Source organism: Cervus elaphus, chromosome 25 (genome assembly GCF_910594005.1).
Source record: "Cervus elaphus chromosome 25, mCerEla1.1, whole genome shotgun sequence".
Taxonomy (NCBI): domain Eukaryota; kingdom Metazoa; phylum Chordata; class Mammalia; order Artiodactyla; family Cervidae; genus Cervus; species Cervus elaphus.
This window is the reverse complement of record NC_057839.1, coordinates 23,498,228-23,517,627: the sequence shown is the minus strand read 5'-3', so window position 1 is coordinate 23,517,627 and position 19,400 is coordinate 23,498,228. Positions and strand designations below refer to the sequence as shown.

The 19,400-nt window shown below is 40.0% G+C and overlaps 1 protein-coding gene and 1 non-coding gene across 3 annotated transcripts in view; one reads left to right on the top strand and one right to left on the bottom strand.

Annotated features, from left to right (window-relative positions):
• The window catches only part of RAB3C (RAB3C, member RAS oncogene family), a 274,835-nt gene that overhangs the window by 180,941 nt on the left and 74,494 nt on the right, over positions 1-19,400 (top strand). The gene's annotated exons all lie outside the window — the stretch shown is intronic.
• On the bottom strand, positions 16,025-16,096 carry TRNAS-GGA. The gene has a single exon. It is a non-coding gene; the product is annotated as a tRNA-Ser (tRNA).

Here is a 19,400-nt window from a genome sequence, read left to right as displayed (position 1 = left end):
TCAGAGTCAGTGTCACACTCAACACGAATAGGTGTACAGCCCAGAGCCAATCTAGTCAGGAGATACAAGGCAGAGATAATCTTTGTCTGGGGTGAGGTGGGGCAACATACCCCGCCCCCTCCCTAACACACTGATGGTGGTAATTACCCTAGGCCAAGGATAAACAGGACAAATGTTCATATAACTGTGCCAGCCTCAAGGAGAGACAGCAGCAAAGAGGAACCAGAAATATTATTGTTTATATGATGTTGAATGCATTAACACAGTGTTCCTTCTTGAAAGACAAGCAACTAAAGCACAAAATCCAGAATGAGAAATGACATACATTCTATGTAATGTCTGTTACACTGAGCACTGCCTGTGACCACCTCCATCTTGGGTCACCCAGCATCATCCAGCATGCTGAATCTAAATCTGCTTGTGTCTTTAGTTGGCATTTCTCTCTGTTGCTCTCTCCCCCCTCCCCACTCTCTCTCTCGCTCCTGCATAAATCAATAAAACCTTTTTTGTCAGCCCAAGTTAAATTCCAAGCAACATGGGCAGGGAAACCAAAAAAGGGGGAAAAAAAAGTGATAAAAAAATCAGATTGGCTTCAACACCCTGAATATAAGACATACAATTGGAGCTGAGACAGCTGATGTGTTATTGACTGGAAGTCATTCTCTGATCACTTAAACAACCACCCCCACCCCCAAATGGCAGTCACACAAGGCTGTGACAAAGAGGGCTGTATTCCCGAGGATAACAGAAGGGCGCAGGCGAACGATTTCCAGAGAAACTGCGTGACAGCGCTGGTTTCTAACTTATTATTCTAGGGCCATGCCTTTTGATGTCCTGATTTAATGTGCTTGTAAGCCTGAACTAATCTGACATAATAAAAACTTAATTGGCTACTTCCAATTAACATTTCCCTTTAATCTGGCTATTTGTTTTCATCGAGCATAGATTGCTGTTCCTCGGGGCAGGACGCACTTTGTGCGTTGCGCGTTGTGAAATGATGTTCGTGTTTAGGGTACGGTTACCAACTGTACGTCACTCCTAGTAATTGCATGTCTGACCACCGAAGTGGCTGTATCTCCTGGGCTGCTGCCAGGCTGGACAGGACTGGATGTCAGGATTGAGAGCAGGCAGGATGGGCGGGAGGAGCTGGGGGCATCTGGATAATGCGGTGTTTGGGGAGGGGAATGCCTACTGTCTGGTCTCGTGTTTCTCCTCGGTGATGCTTCTGTCAGGCAGGGGAGGCTTCCATACTGAAAATTCCCAATGGGCAGCATTTTGGAACCCAAAGAACTGCTGAGTATGGGGACTTCTGAGTAGTGTGCATTAGTATGCAAACTTTCCCATTATTGCTGATTTTATTATACTTTCCTTTTTGAAGTTAAACCATTTTAGCATGCAAAATAAGGTTTATGAATTTATCATTCAGATTAATGTGGTATTCATCAACCCATGAAATATTAAAACCTATACAAGTATTTAATGAAGTAACTTTTATTTTTTGTAATTATTTATACATTTTGATATATTTTTACCTTCTTTTATTTTTTGGCTTTTTATTTGGAAATAATTTCAATTATGGATAATTTGTAAATATAAAAATAGTACAAAGAACACCCATACACTCATATACCCTTAACCTAGAATCACTTGTTAACATTTTACATGGTTGGCTCTGTGATTTGTATGCACCCTTTCTCTCTCTGGCTCTTCCTCTCCATATGCATTATGTACATTTTATTATACGTATAATTTTATTCTAGAGGAATTGGAGGTATGTTACATATTTCATGGCCCTTTATCCCAAACATCAATGCATATACTTCCTAAAACTGTAAACACATTTAACATTTATAGAATTCTCTCATCTAGTCTATCTTTTATATTTTAGTTTTATCAGTTGACCTAACCAGGGGTCCCCAAGCTCTGGGATCTAATGCCTGATGATCTGAGGTGGAGCTGCTGTAATAATAACAGAAATAAAGTACACAATAAATGCAATGCACTTGAATCACCCCCAAACCTCCTCGGTACTCCTGGTCTGTGGAAAAATTGTCTTCCATGAAGGCAGTCCTTGGTGCCCAAAAGGTTGGGGTCTGCTGCTTTATAACATTCTCCCCTCCAGCAGAAGATCCAGTCTAAGGGCAGGGATCACATTTGTTTGCCATGTGTCTTTAACCTCTTTCAACATGGAAAAGTTCTCCAGCCTTTCTTTGTCTTTTCTAATATTGATGTTTTGGAGATACCAGAGTAGCACCACCTCTCCCCATTTTGAAATAGAATATTCCTCACTCGCCTCATAGCCCCTCATGATCACACTCAGGTTATATGTTCTTATCTGGAACACTGCACAGGTGATGTTGCATCCCTCTCAGGCTATCACATCTGGAGGGACATCGCGTGCATCTGTCCCTCTGTGGTGATGTTGACTCTAATCAGCCAGTCGAGTGTTTTTTGATTTCTCCACTAGATAATTACTGTTTAATTTTCTCCCCCATAACTAATAAGCTGTCTGTTGGGAGGCACTTTAAAGCCATGCTAATAGCTAATTCCTCATCAAGATTTCCCTCTAGGTTTAGCATCCATTGATGCCTCTTGCCTGATCCAATCTTTAATAAAATATGTACAAAATTAAGATTTTCCAATTTCAGCACTCCTTCCCCATCTGCCACCAGCTCTCAATATTCTACTTGAAGCGAAATTTTCCCATTTATTTATTTACGTATCTGTTTATCATCAGTGTGGACCTATGAATTCCAGTTTTTCCCAATGGTTTATAAACTTGAAATAGAATTTTAATTGAATGGTTTATTTACTCATTTATTCAGTGGTTATTTATTGAGTGTCTAGAGTAAGCAAGGCACTCTGATACACTGTGGGGATGCAACTGGGAGCAAAACATAGGTGCAACCATACTTCTCCATTTTTTACAGATATATTGTGTGTAAGTATATCCAGAAGTTTGAAGACAGCATGACTGAGTGACTGAACTGAACTGATAGTCTAGAATGACTTGTCTATCAAACACCAACATGTTGAGAACTGTCCTAGGACCTGAGGGTACTGAGTCCCTACCCTCAGGGAGTCAAATGGGGGAGATATCAACAAATAAGTACATAATAAGTAAGGTATCAAAGGAGTTACTGGTTCTGAAAAAGGCTGTGAGAGAAAAAAGAAAACAGGAGCTAGGATAGAGGATGATTCCCAAGATAACACAGAGGCTAGCCATGATTAAATAGAATGGTAGGAGGACAGCTTCATAATGGTCTGTCATGAATGTTTGAGTGGTGTTTCTCCGGGCAGATGTTCAGGGCATTTTTCTCTTCTTTTGCTTTTTCATGATCTTCTTCCAGCTTAGTTGCAGCAGCCTTCCAAGGAGGACCAGAGCATACCCCTACTGTAGCACCCTTTGTAGGTACAGCCTTGAGATTAGAAATTTCCCAACTGTGGGTGCATATCAGTAACTTTTACACCACAACCCAAAAAACGACCAAATAGTGTGGTCCATATATACAATGGAATATTACTCGGCCATAAAAAATAATGAACCTGGGTCATTTGCAGTGATGCACATGGACCTAGAGTCTGTCATACGGAGTGAAGTAAGTCCAAAAGAGGAAAACAGATATCATCTATTAACACATATATATGGAATCCAGGAAAGTGGTACAGATGAATCTACTCGCAAGGTGGGAATTATGATGCAGGTGTAGAGAAAGGACATGTGAATACCGCGGGGGAAAGGGGAGGTGGGACCAGTTGGGAAAGTAGTGTTGACATATATACACTAAAATATGTGCAATAGTTAGCTAGTGGGAGGCTGCTGGGTAGGGCAGGGAGCTCAGCTCCGTGCTCTGTGAAGACCTAGAGGGGTGGGATGGGGCAGGGGGAGGTGTAAGGGAGGTTCAAGAAGAAGGGAATATATGTAAATATACACACATAGCTGATTCGCTTTGTTGTGCAGCAGAAACTAGCACAGCTTTATAAGCAGTTATACTCCAATAAAAAGAAAATGAACAAATAGCCAAACCGAGGTAGTTAACACAAAATAATACCATCTACAGCAAACACTCAACAGACATTTAGTAAGAATGCGTTATGTGCCAGGCCATAGAAAACAGTGATGGACAAAACAGCACCTGTTCTCAGTGGAATGGAGATTCCAGTGAAGGACACAAACAAGTTAAGTAGGCAAGGTGCTATGACAGGTGTAACCACAGTGCTAAGCATAGGGCCCGGGGGGAGGCTATACAAGAGAATTCCAGCCCAGATGCCGTGGGGACAGGGCAAGGAGGCAGGAAGTGAAGCCCATATTTAATGGTACAGGTTAGCCAGAGCACCAGCTGTTTCCTGCATCCAGGCGGCAGGAGTAGCATTGCCATGACACATCGGAAGTGGCGCATACACCCTGATTCCCTAGTTCCCCACCACACGCCCAGTGCCTGGCACATGGTAGATACCAGTAACTATTTTGCTAAGAGCGAGTGGGTACATGCATGAGAGAGAATTTGTCCTCAGAAGTAAAGATAACCTTGATAAAATTCAACATAAAATTCCTTATAATATTTAGCGTATTTGATTCTACTTTCTGTACTATCAACTTGACACTGTAGCTGTAGCCACATATTGAAGAAGAGGATAGACCAGTTTTAGAGCCTGCCGCTATTAAACTATGTCTGCTGATGCCTGTAAATAGATGGATTGTAGAGCACATTATTTATACCTGGAAGAACTGACTTCACTCATCCATTTAATTTTTCCAATTAACTGAAAGCCAGGTGACTTGGCTTTGGTCTGCTCTTTGTGGTCAAAATTTAGCATCACAGTCCTGATTAATTAGTGATAAGTCATTTAGCTTAAAAGAGCATAAAGGTACATGATGGCAAATTTAGAAGATGAAAATTAGGCCACAGAGGAGCAATGCATTCAAGTGCTGCTCTTTGTTATTAAAAATATCACTGCTAAAATGGAACTAATAGAAGCTACACAGGGAACCCAAGGCAAGGGTTTCTGACCTAGACAAGAGACCTATCCCATCCTGACTCCCAGCCCCTCACCCTTTACTTTGGACATGCCGACTCAGCCTCCTTGCCTTTCTCTCTGCTGTGGGGAGTGTGCATCTTTATGAGTATCCTTGCCTTTCTCTCTGCTGTGGGGAGTGTGCATCTTTATGAGTAAGATAAAGGGCATCATTATCAAGATAAATGAGCAGTGGACTTGTGTGTCAATAAGATTTTGGTGTGTGTTTGTATGAAAAATTTAGCTTGTCATCCACCATGACTGTATGGAAAAGTCATGAAACTTTTGGAATATAACCGCCTCAGTTTAACAATAGGGGTTGAAAGTGCGAGTTCTGAAGTTAGAAGCTTGGATTTAGTTCCCAATGCCACTACTTAATGCTTTGCATCAGATTCCTCATTGTAAAATGGGAATTTCAAAAGTACCTACATTACAAGGTTATTGTAAGGATGAAATGGTTACTATATGTAAAGCACCTCAGTGCAGTGATCCTCTGATGCTGTCTAAGGCTCCTTTCAGAAATTTTGAGTGTCAAGAATGGGATGCCAGAAGCCTAGACTTAACACTCCTGCTGGAATGTGAGCAATTATTAACTAAGAAATTTGCCTGTTTCCCCTTCTTGAATTGTGTTCAGGATATTGTATAATTGGTTAATATTCACAGGAAATAATCTGTTGTTGAGAAAATATACTTGAGAGCTCATCGTGGACCTAGCTCTATGCTAGATGCCATGGTTCATCTAAATACAGCTTGATTCTGCCCTCAAGGAGCTTGCAATTTAGTTACCAGAGACATGGCAAGGACACATGTCTAACACCACCAGTACAACAGGCCCAGTACTTAGTACTATAGGCAGTGGAGACTGTCAGTGAAAAGTCTTGAGAAATATGAGTATTACTTATATATCGTAATTTTCCAAAGAAAGACATTATGTATGCATTTACAAAGCAGTTTATATAACAATATGAGTTATATGATCCCATTCTCCCCCTCTCCTCTCTCTCTTTCACACATATGCGCACACACACACACACACGGCACGAACACATTTAGAAGGATACATACCAAACTGCTAACTGTGAACATCTCTGACAAAGGGAGTGGGTCTGAGAGCAGAGATTACATTCTGCTTTTTTTATTTCTTATATGTTGATTGAATACTTTTTATAATATATGTTTATTATTTGTAATTGGAAAAAACAGTGTAATATTTTCTTTTAGTAAAAATATATCAAAGTTAAGTCCCTGAAAGAGTTTATCTCTCACAGTCATGATTTTAACTGGATAGTCATACAACTTGTTCTTCCATTACAAATGAAAATTATGCAGTTCATTAATGTATGTATTTGCAATACTCACAAGCATTATTTGTCATTTTAGAATGATAAACAGCTTAAATCCATCTACTACTTTTGCTCAAAAAAAAATTCAGTATCTTGTTTGATAAAGAATTTAAACTCTTTCCAAGATAACCAATCATATCTCTAGAAAGATTAGTCAAGTTTGTACCTCCTTCTTCATTTTGAATGCTCAGCTCTTTTCATTTCCTCATGGAAACCTGAAACTTTGACCCACTACCCACACACACACATAGACACGCACACAACTTCACGTTTTACTAGCTTTCCATCAATTACAAAAGGTACAACAAAACTAAATATATGCTTATTGGTCTTTGAACTGTTTACAGCAGGCAGCTGTTTCATGATCTTTTCTGTCTTTATATATCATAAACAATGACAGCCAAATGTTATGTGATTGTTCACAGAAGAAGCGTATTAATTTTGTATGAATTCCCAGGTAACTGTTCTTAAATTTATGACCTTTCTTCCTTTTCTCCTGCATAGATATTGTAACCCAAGAATATGGCAATAATATCTAGTAAAATATTGAATTTATGGTTTAATTCTCTTTACCAGAACTATCCAGTAGCCGTATAACTAATTTATAATTCCCTATCAGTCCCATTTTAATAGCAAAAAGAAATATGTAAAATTAATTTTTAAAGTATTTTATTTAATGCACGTTATCTAAGATGTTATCATTTCAACATGTAAACAATATCAAGATTATGATTGAGATATTTTACACTTTTTTGTATGATATCTTCAAAATCCAGTGTTCATTTTACATGTACAGCACATCTCAGTTTGGCGACTTTGTGGCTGAAGGCTGCCATATCAAACAGCTGAGATCGAGGCAGTGGTTGTTACTTTCTTAAACATGCTGTTATCATTTTATTCTTGGAAGATTTAAAGATACAAGATATTTTGTAAGGTTTCTTTCCTTCCTAAGATTTAGTTCATAAATATGTCAAATTGTCTTCCTTAATGGAAAATATTTTATTTTTACTTTTCATCACTATTCATTTATCCTTGTGATGGATTTTTCCCACCAATAACTAGCCTTCTAAGGAAACTACAATATAAATACTTCTTATTTAGTATCTGTTAAATGATTTTCAGCAAAAGGTATAGCCTTGACTTTTAGACAGATGTAAAGTGAATGCATTCTGAAAAAGTTACTTTACGCATATGAGCGAAGTAAGCAGGTGTTATAACTGTTTCAAAGGAAAAGTCGGAAAAGCATGAATTTATATGGAGGTAAACAATCGTGAGATGAGTCGCAAAAGGGAACATAGCTGTTTGTCCCACAAGAGGGAAGAAGTCAGTTAAGTCACTACCAGGTAGGACTGAGCTCAGTTAGATACTTATCATTTACAAAGAGTTGCAAATTAGCTCAAAGACATTGAGTAGAACTAGAATCTGATAACCCAAAAGGGTATACTGTAGATAATGCAGAGTTATCCATTAAAACACAAAATGGTTTTTACAAATCAAATTAGTAAATCTTGATATATTATTGGGTTGGCCAAAAAATTCATCCGGGTTTTTCTGTAACATGTTACAGAAATGAACATTTTGACCAACCCAATACTTCTGTTGACTATATGTTGCTAAAATGTGGTTATAACATATCATGAATATACAGAATATATCTCCAGTGACAACAGTCTATCAGCATTAACTACATTTTATGTCTGTTCTCATTAAATTACATTTATTCAATCATTCTTACTTAAAGTTTGAAGCACATTAAAAGTTTGTATATCTACATCTAATTTGCTATTTGTTGTTCATTGGCTAAGTCATGTCAGACTCTTTGCAACTAGTTATGGAAACTAGGATACTTTTTAAAAATTAAATTGGCTCATTACCTCCTCTTGTCTCTAGGTTTACCATCTGCTTCTATAAAACTTTTTATCATAATGGATAAAAGGTTGATATTTTAACCAAGCTGAGGTTGGCTTCCTCCATATTTGGAACAACTTGTGTTAAGAAACTAGAGTTGGTGGGAGGTGGGGGTGGGATGGGGAATAACAAGGGAAAAACAGATAAAATTGTAGACCCAGAGAACCCACATTATAAATATTATGACTAAAATGTATCTGTACTTAGGCCTTTGAATCTGATAATCCATTTAAGGCTACCTTGGCATCAAGCCCCAGTTCTGCTTTATTGTAAACTTAGGCAAAGTCTGAAAGATTATGCTTCATTTTTCTCTTCGATGAATCACGGAGTGATATTAGATGCTTGTTAACCACCTCCAGCAGTATGATTCTTTGAAAGGAAGATCTCCAAAAGTGCATTTTCGCCAAAGCACCTCCCCCATAGGTATTAAAACAATGGGAAACAGGATCTGGCCCCAGGCTGAAACCAGCCTTCCAGCACTAGATAAGTAGGTTTGGGTCTTTCCAAGCAGCCTCCGGCCCTCCTGGTGGTGTCATCCAACCCGTGTGATGAGAGTTTGCACACTGCTGTCGCCAAGGAACAGATGACCAAGCTCTTTGCACATTCTGCGGGCTTATCACTCCATTTCAGCTTTCACTGAAGAACTTCCCACCTCTCAAGTTCATAAGATAGACCTTGAATAAAAATTTGCGTTCCTATGATTTAGAAATGGAAGCCCAATGATTTAGAGAAGAAAGCCATTTTCTTTTGCCTCGCAAGCAGAAAAAGAAATACAGCAGAACGAATATGCCAATGCAGAGAGAAATGCCTGGTGGCATCCTAACGGGACACATGCGAGTGTCGGGAAATTCCTTGTGGGACAGGGTGACAGAGCAGAAGAACACGGGAGGGGAAGTCAGGAGCCGCAGGGGCTGCATCCAGCTCTGCTAATTTTACTCATCCTCAGGGAGCCTCGCCAAGCTTACCCCAGGTGTGGTCATGTTCCTCTAATTGGATAAGCTTTTATTTTTAATTAATTATTTTAAAAGTAAGAAAAAGTAACATTGGCCAATATTAAAATAAACCAGCATTTTTTTTGGCATGCATCAAACTTTTAGATCCCTTGGTAGAACCCAACTCATAAATGTGTAATATAGTACGTACATCCTCAGTTGTTCAGTCGTGTCTGACTCTGCGCTGCCATGGACTGCAGCCTGCCAGGCTCCTCTGTCCATGGGATTCTCCAAGCATGAATACTGGAATGGGTTGCCATTTCCTTCTCCAGGGCATCTTCCCAACCCAGGGATTGAACCAGCTTCTCCTGCATTGCAGACAGATTTCTTTTTATCATCTGAGCCACTGGGAAAGCCCTAAATGTGTACTGTATGGATATAGAAAAGGAGTGTCAAACTTCAGAAAAGAGGAAGGTCTCCTTCAGTTTCTCCTTCAGCCTGAGGACCAGGAATCTCCCCTCTGTGTAAATTTACAAAGGCCTAGCTTTCTGAAGATGTCTCTGGATCTAACCTCCATCCCGTGTGGCCATGGTCAAGGTCTGTAGGTCAGAATGCAGGGTGGTATGTGCAGCCGGGCCTTGACATTTAGAAAGCAGCCGCTGTGTACTTATGTTGGGGGCTTTCAGGGTGAATATTTCCATGGAGTGGTTTTATCAACTATTTCTCTTTTCAACACTTCCTAGTATCTGTTATGACCTTTATCCTAATAGAAGGAAGTGTTGAGGAGTTAACACTTAACAACTGGCCTTAAAAGAGTTTCTTTTTGCAATGCATATCATATTTACTATTTTCAAGCACTAACTTTTTTGATAAAATATACTTTTAAAATACTGTATTCCAAAATTCAATTGACTTTCTTCAAAACTGTCAAGAAAACCAACTTTTAAAAAGTGAAAAGAAAGATAAGCTGTTTTTAAAAATGACAGATTATGTACTGTTTGGGGGAAGTAAAGTTAATAGTGAACAGACCCCTAACTTTCTAGGCACAGTAAATGCATTTACAGCCAGCATCTTCTGCTCTTACAGTGGGATCAGGCGCAGAGATCCAGCCTGCCTTTGGAGGCCTGGACTATTAGACTATCCCTGACTTTTCCATCTCCACCTCCCTCAACTAACATTTTCCTTCCACTTGCTTTACTGAAGATCAGAGAAGAAATGGTTGTGTAAAAGGTCCCTGCCATAATGTTTATCTTACTTTCCTCTTTTTAGTTGGATTGTCTATTTAGAAAGAGAGCACATACTCATTTTAGAAAATGTAAATAATGCATCATCATGGATAAAGAAGAAAGCACAGATGCTTGTAATCTTACCTCCATTGATATTTCTTGGAAAAAATTCCATGCTTCTCTTTAGAGAGCTGTATAATTTAATGTGAATGGAATGATACTGAACATATTATTTTGCAACCTGATATTATTATTATTCAAAAATACACTGTTGGGATCTTTCCATGCCAGTCTTTTTCATAATTGACGTCATCCTTTTCATGGTCATACAACATTTCACTCTGTGATAGATCATCTAGCATTGATCTAATCAGCCACTTACAGATGAACATGATAGCAAAAAATAAAACTGAAATAAAGTGCATAAATAAGACTGTAGGTCCAAGGCGAGAATCCAGAGACAAAGCTATCCAATAGTGCCAGATGGAACTATGAGAAGATTAATGCCAAATCCAAGGCAGCAAATGATCAACTGAGGAGATGGATATCCAGATGTTCTGGCACTGTTAGAAGAAGGGGTTGTTGATGCCAGAGCTCCTCTGTGAACCAGACTAGGTAATGGCTTAGTGCCAAGGTACAAAGGCAATAAGACATACCTGTTAGGCCGTACACGCTAGTACAGGCTGTGATGTACAAGCTGATATCCAGCCGGGAGACACAGGCAGGAGCTGATTCCCAACATCCAAGTGAGGGGCCCAGCTTCCACAGGGTGTGAGGAAGAGGGAGGGAGTGGACTTCAGGGGACTGAGGACAGCATCTCTGAATCTGATGCGTGAACATAGGACCACAAAACCTGGGAGGAGACACAGGACAGGAGATTTCAGAACCTTGGCCTGGAAATCCAACAAGTGCTCTGGATTTCAGAGAAAGCTAAATTCTGCTGATGCTGTTAGTTGAAGAGAAAGCCAAATTATCTGTGATATCTTCACAACAGACCAACAGTTTGTAAAGAAGGTATGCAGTTTTCTAGTGAATTAAAGGGATGCAGGCAGCCAGATTTCAGAAATCAGGCCAAAGTAACTCACTTGATAATTCTCAGCTAGAAAGAAAGGTGGGCTGAGCCTTTGCCAAGCCATCTAGCTTTATCTCATTCTACAGTTCCAGTGGGCACCCAGCCAGCAGATCCTTAGCTTTATTCTAGATGCTTTTTTTTTTCATTCATTCATTCTTTCAATAAATATTTATTGAGCACCTGCTGTGTGTCAGACACTCTGCTCTGTGCTGCAAACAGATAAATAAAACATAGCCATTGCTCATTTCAAAGAAAAAGAGAAAATATACTACAACTGTGAGAGAGAGTCTATAGAGAAGTTTGGGTTGAAAGAGGAATATTTTTATGCAAAAAAAAAAAGACTAGTATCACTTTACTAATCAGTTGGAGATTTGGGTGGGAGAGATAAGCATTTGGCTAATATTTCAAATAGTGCTTCTTATGAACTCAGTGGCTTCAAGGCACCAAATTAGTTAGGGTCATATCCATACTCACCAAATATTTATTAATCACCTACTATTTGCCAGGCATTATTCCAGGCCCTGGGGATACAGAAGAAAGAAGAGAGACACTGGAATTTATGGCCTGGTGGTAAGGGAAGAAAATAAACAAGAAAAATACCAGTGATAAGGGCTATGCAGAGAATTAAATTATAATAATGTGAGAGGCTGCTTTAGCCTCAGTGGTCATGCATGCCTCTTTGAGGAACTGATTTTGAAGCTGAACTCTGAATGGAAAGAAGGAGCCATCCCCTGAGACAGAGAATTCCAGACCCATTAGTGCAAAAGCTCCAAGCCTGAAATGTGTGCAGTAAGCCTGTAGGAACAGCAAGAAGAGGCTGTGACTGGTATAGAGGGGTCAAGGGGCAGGGTGCAGGGTGAGAGGTCATTGTGGAGGCAGGGGCCGGTCATGCACATGACTTTGAAGCCTGTAGGACATTTGGGGTGGAGCTATGGACTGAGCAGGGAGCACGTCCAGTTACCTAGGTGCTCAAAAAAGAAAAAAAAAGTAGGAAGATTCTTGATCTGGGTACTTCTTACCCTGTTACATTGATGGCACCACTGAGGAGGGTTTAAATTCCATTTTGTCAGAACCTGATTTTAGGGATGCATTTGCTGCGTTTTCATACATTAGGATCTAGTCATTCATTTAACATAAAATTGGTAAGAGCCTGCTAGGTGGAGAAGTAGCAGTCGAGGGGAGATGTGAATGACAAGAAGAGGCTGACCATGTGAAGACTGTCTAGGGCTGGAGGAGCATTCCAGGCAAAGGAGGGAACAGCAAGTGGGAGAACTGCAGCCAGGAGCTTGCTGAGTCCAGAAGGGACTAGAAGGCCTGGGCGGCTGGGGCCCAGAGGGCAAGGGCAAGAGTGTTAGAGGTACAGCATCTGGTTCAGAGGGCTCCTCAGGCCATGGCTCTTCTGTGTTACTCGAGGCCAAGGTAGTGTCCTAATGCTTGCATTTTGAAAAGATCCCTCCCACTGCTATGTAGAGCTTAGAGTGTGGGAATCCAAGAAAGGAAACCCAGAGACCCATGAAGAGGCTGGGACCACAGTCTGTGTAAGATGTGATGTCCACATGGGCCAAGCAGTGGTCCTGGGGGAAGGGACAGTGAGCAGATTCAGAACAGATTCTGAAAGGAAGCCAGGCAGGACATCACGGTGCCAGAACAGAGCAGGAGGAACCATGAGTGGCTCCTGAGTTTGCATCCTGAGCTCCAGGGCAGATGATGGTGGCAGTAAGTTGGGGGAAGACTGCAAGAGGTCGGCTTTGGGCAGCACTGTGAATCAGAAGAGGGTTGAGGTAGCAGTGTATGGGATATATTTTCGATTGCTCGTATTTGCAATTTCCACCAGACATCCAAGCAAGCAGTGTTGAATTGGCAGTTAGATATTTGATGTGGGGCTTAGGAGAGAGGTCAGGGTTAGAGATGCATGCAAGGAGTCACCAGCATTAAAACCTTGAAGCGTGTGCACATGGGTCCTTCCTAGCACAGACTCAGAGAGGATGCTGAACACATGCTGCTCTCTTCCTCATGCCCGTCTCTGAGAGAGTAAATGACATTGGGAAACTATATCTGCTTTAAAAGATAAAGAGAATCCAAGGGACTTCTTGGTGGTCCAGGGGTTAGGACTGTGCCTTTCAACACAGGGAGTGCAGGTTCAATCCCTGGTGGGGAAGCCAAGATCCTACATGCCTCACGGGCCAAAAAACCAGAACATAAACAACAGATGCAACATTGTAACAAATTCAATGAAGACTTTAAAAATGGTTCACATTTTAAAAATGTTAAAAACCCAGAGGGCTGGGATGGGGAGGGAGGTGGTGATGGGGGCGGGGTTCAGGATGGGGAACACATGTACACCCATGGTGGACTCATGTCAATGTATGGCAAAACCAATACAATATTGTAAAGTTTAATTAATTAATTAAAAATAAAATATTAGCAAATTTAAAAAATAATAATAAATGAATAAAGAGAATCCAGACAGCCACATCTTCAACAACAACAAAAAAGAGGCATTGTCAGAGTTCGATTTGATTTGAGAAAGCTTCTGAAATTCTGACCTAATCTTCCAGTGCATAATTTTATTAGATGTGGACCTTTTATTTCTTTCTGCTTTTATGAACTTACTCTTCAGTCATATGAGGATGTAGCTGAGGATCCCCCTATATAACTTCTGCTAAGAGGTGAAATAGTTTATGTATGTTTCTTTGAAAGAAACTTAATCATCTGCATGATTCTTCAAGATATGAATTTACAGTTAATGTTCTCCACCAAGGAATACTAGTAATATAAAGTATTTTGGTCAGATTATTTCTGATAAAATAAGAAACTCTGAAGGGTGTTAATGAAAAACAGTAGCTAAATCACACATAAAATGTGCTTATACCTTAAAATCACATTCTGTGAAAACGAGAATAGGCACATCTAGCTTTTAGAAAAGTATAATGTATGGACAACAATGCTGCTACTCATTATGTAATGATAATTGTAATTATCTCTGCTAGGTTGTTTCTATGTAATTTAATTATTCACTCCAACACAGAATAATATTATTAAAGAATAAAGATGGTAATTATTAATACGTTCTGCCCTGGGGTGAGAGTAGGATGTTTAATTAATGAACCACCCTCTCTGTTACCTTATGGATGACTCATTGATAAGATGTGTGCAATATAGCAGGCGGTTAGGTGTTCTCCCCTGCAAATGGATTATTCAAATCATTTTCTCAACCAGAGTGGAAAAAAAAGTCACTGTCTGTAACCCAGAAATGATATTGGCAAAGAAGCTGAATAATCAGCAGAACAGCTTGGAATAGTGTTCGTTCTGGACGACTGACAAAATACAAAGAGCAAAAAAAATCTTTAGGGCTTGATGCAAGGCTGAATCCAGTTCACATTTTCTTGAAAGTGGCCTACTTCTTTGCCTCAGATGTTTCATATTTTTGAATGTTTCTAAAAGATAAAGTTCCCCGAACCTATCATAAGAAGTCTTTAGTAAAAAGCATTTTACCAGTATTACAGTTTTCCTTCTTTAAAGACCATGGATCTTTTCAAACCTTTACCAGGAAGAAGTAAAATTAGAAAAGCTACCACAAATTTTATCCTACTCCACAGCCTACCCCAAACGTAGGTTTAAAACTAATATTTGTTATGATTAATCATAATAGTTTTTTTACCTTTCTGTGATTTATATAAAATTAATATGAGATGGTTAAAGTTTGGGAATAGATTCAATTCTGAAAGACACACACTCATGTGTGCTCAAACACACAAAAGCATACGTGTCTCAGGATAATTAACACATCCACATTTTTAATTAAAGAATGATCCCAAATATTTAATAAATACTCCAAGTGTTTTATAAAACACTAAAAATGTTTTGCTGCATATGTAATCTGGCCTCTATAGCAGTGAAAATGTTTCGCTATTATAGGATCTGACCATATAGGGGCCAAACTCCCAAGTTTGGTATGAACAACTCCTGCTGCAACAGGAACAATTAGGCAACGTGCACATGTCTTCATAAGGACCAAGATCATGGGTAAGCTACTAAAAAAATCACTCAGCACTTGCTTGTTGGAAAAAAGCATAATGTTAGGTACTGGCTAAGTAATTATGCTGAAGTATGAATATATATTTAATAATTTATATAAATGTAGATATACATATGTAATTGGTCCTGCTTTAAAAGAGATTCCAATTTGTCAAGGGAGAAATAAATATTTAACTGCATACTAGTGATTTAAATGAGATAAATCTCTCAAAACTCTTGGTTTTATTACATAATCTGTCAGAATCATAGGCTTATTATTCTTTAATAAATGTAAGGAGAAGTGAAAAGTACAAAAAGCTCCTTTTGGTTGCTAAAAAATGTACAAATATTTATATATTTTAAAAACATTGTGTGTGTGTGTGTGTTAGTTGCTCAGTTGTATCTGACTCTTTGTGATCCCATGGACTGTAGCTCACCAGGCTCCTCTGTCCATGAAATTCTCCAGGCAAAGATACTAGAGTAGGTTGCCATTCCCTCCTCTGCGGGATCTTCCCAACCCAGGGATCGAACCTGGGCCTCCTGCATTCCAGGCAGATTCTGTACCATCTGAGACACCAGGGAAGCCCCTTTAAAAAACATTTATTTAGCAACAACTTTATAGACAAGGAAACAATTAGACATTCAGCATTTCAGAAGTTAACAGTTAAAATTGTCAAGACCTAGTGACCATCTTTGGAGTTGAGGTGTCCTCAGTAACTATTTTTATAAATAACATTTTCAAGGACAGGTTTTCAAGTAGCAGAAATCAGAAAAGAATGGTGTAGTTACGTAAGTCTCCACAGTGAGCCAGAGTTTAAGACTGATACTCTTGTGGGTGTTCTCAAGTTCAGAATTCTTTTTTTTTTACTTTAATTTTTATTATATATTGGAGTATAATTGATTTACAATACTGTATTAGTTTCATGTGTACAACAGAGTGACCCAGTTATTCATATGCATATACCCATTCTTTTGCAGATTCTTTTCCCACAAAATTGTTAGAAAATACTGAATAAAGTTCCCTGCATTATACATTAGGTCCTTGTTGATTATCTGTTCTATATGTAGTATTGTGTGTATGTTAATCCCAACTCCCAATTTATCCCTCCTCCCCAACTTTCCCCTTTGAAAACTGAAAGTTTATCTTTGAACAAATTCTTTTTTATTAAGCAAGATAGTGTCTAAATATCTGTGTTGGCAAGAGGAATGGAAGCATCTCTGTTTCCTGAGATTTTTTTTAACTAGAAGATGTTAGTGGAGGAATTGGTCTCTCAAGGCTAAGCACTGAAATCTTATTTGTTAGCATTAGGAGAAAAGGGAAGCTTTAAGAAACTCAAATTTATAATAAGGAACTAGCAATCATGGAATACTATGTAAATAGCAGAGATATGTGATGGACTTTGGTAACACCTAATAAACAGCACCTCCTGGAATTCACACCCTGATATTCACACCCTCATATGGTTCCCTCACACTGATTCTACGTTTGGCCATGTTGACCACGCTGGGTAACAGAACATTAGTAAGCATGATGTGAGCTGAGGTTTGGTAAGTGCAGCTTTGAATGGCAGGATCAGGAAAACTCACAGTTTTTATTTAACAAAAGGGAATTAGTGAAGGTTTTTAAACAAAAGGGTTGACAGATTCAAAGCAGTGCTTCAAGAATCTGATTTGATTGTGGTGTGTAAACTAGAGTCACAGGGAGAAGCTTGGTTGGTGATCAGGGTAGAGAGAACACTTGAAAGATTATCATTCTCTAAGTTGGCCTCTGCATTAGAATAGAAGAGCAGACAATCAACGCTGAGATTTCTATTTCTTAATAAAGGACATTAAGAAGGGACTAAGGCACCATGGTGATGCAGTAGCTTTCTCTAACCACTAGGGGCAGAGGTGGACAGCTCTAGCCAAGTCCCTCCAGAATGTTCTCCAGGATCCATTCATCCTCATGAGAACAAAAGACGGCAACAAGGCAAGCTCATGGTATTTATCTTTCGGTTTTATCTCCTTTCCTAACATCCCATGAAAGAACACTCCAACTCATTCCAAGGACTCCAGAAATTTCTAACTAATCTGGATGGCTCACTTCCAACATAATGATCTAAATTTGCATTCTCATGATTTTCAGAATTCACAGCTCAAAAATACTAAATTGCTCAAACTTTACAAATAAGGTAAGGAAGTCATAGTTAATAGTGTATAGAAAGCCATAAGAACACAGTAAAGAAGTAAAATATTTTTAAATGACAGTAAAATGATGATGCATTCACATGACCATGAAGCCAAGAGTGAGTGTGTCAAGATCCAGGTAGGAAGGAGGAGCAGCCAGCAGAAGAAAGTATTGGATGCTTTGCATGCACCACCTGACTTCCATAAAGAGGTCCTCCCAAGAGAGCAGCAGATTCATACTGTGTATCTGGGAAAGTGCGTCATCATAAAGATTTCAGATAAAGTCCTAAGAGGGACAGGCCAACAGTGGGATGAGCCATCCTCCTCGGGGTGAACAGAATTTTGTAAACAGTCAAAGTGGAGAGGTGAAGGCAAGGTGTGCCTGGAACCAGGAGACTGACTAGCTATAGGTGTGGCCTAGAACAGGGTACATACTGGTCCTAATTAGTGGCCACAATTACAGCACACAGAGGCTTGTCTTCAGAAAGATGTTGCAGTATTGGGTTGGCCGGAAAAGTTAGTTCAGGTTTTCCTGTAAGATCTTATGGAAAAATCCGAACGCAATTTTGGCCAACCCAATAGAAGCATAACCTTGGGAACTCACATAGGAGACTTTCCTACGTGGACTTGGAATCAGATGAGAGTCATCTGCCTCAAAAGACTGAAGCTGCCTATTTCAGAAGCTGAATAAGTGAGGACTAACCAGAGTGGGCCAGAAGTGTCTGTCAGAGCATCATAGTGTGGAAGCAGATAGGTACCCCTTTTGGATAGGTCATGGGGAGTGCGGAGAGAAGAGCCCCCAGGAATACTCATCAGCGGTTCTGTCATCACAGAGTGTGGAGTAACCCATGCTGGGTAACTTGGCTGAGACCAGTGCTGATTCCTGGGGGAAGAGGGCACAGCTCTCAATGAGCGCCTTTCTTCCAAATCAGGTGAGCAGCCCCGGGGTGACAGAGGAGGCAGTGGGAAGTCAGGGTTACAGACTGACTGGGTCCTCCCACGAAGCCCCCTCCTGGCAATCCCCAGGACCAATTTATTCCAACCATCTGCTTTTCTCCGCTTCTGCTCCCAGGCTGCAAATGATGCCGGAGGAATCAGATACCTGTGCCAGTTGGCACCAGGACAACCTCAGCTGGGCCCTCCATACTACTCAGCAATCCTTTCACATGTCCTAAATACTTTCTATTTACAGTGCCTGAAGCAGCTGTTCCAAAGCCTTTTATTTTCCTCAAAATCCCTATCTCTCTTCCCTTTCCTCATTCTCAGCTACTGACCCTGCTTCTACCTCACAGAGAAAATAGAGGGCATCATCTCCGCTCCCCTAGTCCGTAACATAATACCCCAAACACAGTGTGTGTGTGTGTGTGTGTGTGTGTGTGACTCAGTTGTGTCTGACTCTTTGTGACCCCATGGACTGTAACCTACCAGGCTCTTCTGTCCATGGGGATTCTCCAGGCAAGAGTACTGGAGTGGGGTGCCATGCCCTCCTCCAGGGGATCTTCCCGACCCAGGGATCAAACCCAGATTCTCCTGCATTGCAGGCTGATTCTTTACATCTAAGCCATCAGGGAAACCCCCAAACATAGTAGGGGTGCAATAAATGAATGAGTGAATATATGATGAATGATAATTGGTACATGTCAGTTTCTCTTCCTTCCTAGCTGTGTATCAGGACCTATTCTTGCTTCCTTCATGCCTACTTAGAGAAAATTCTCTGTCT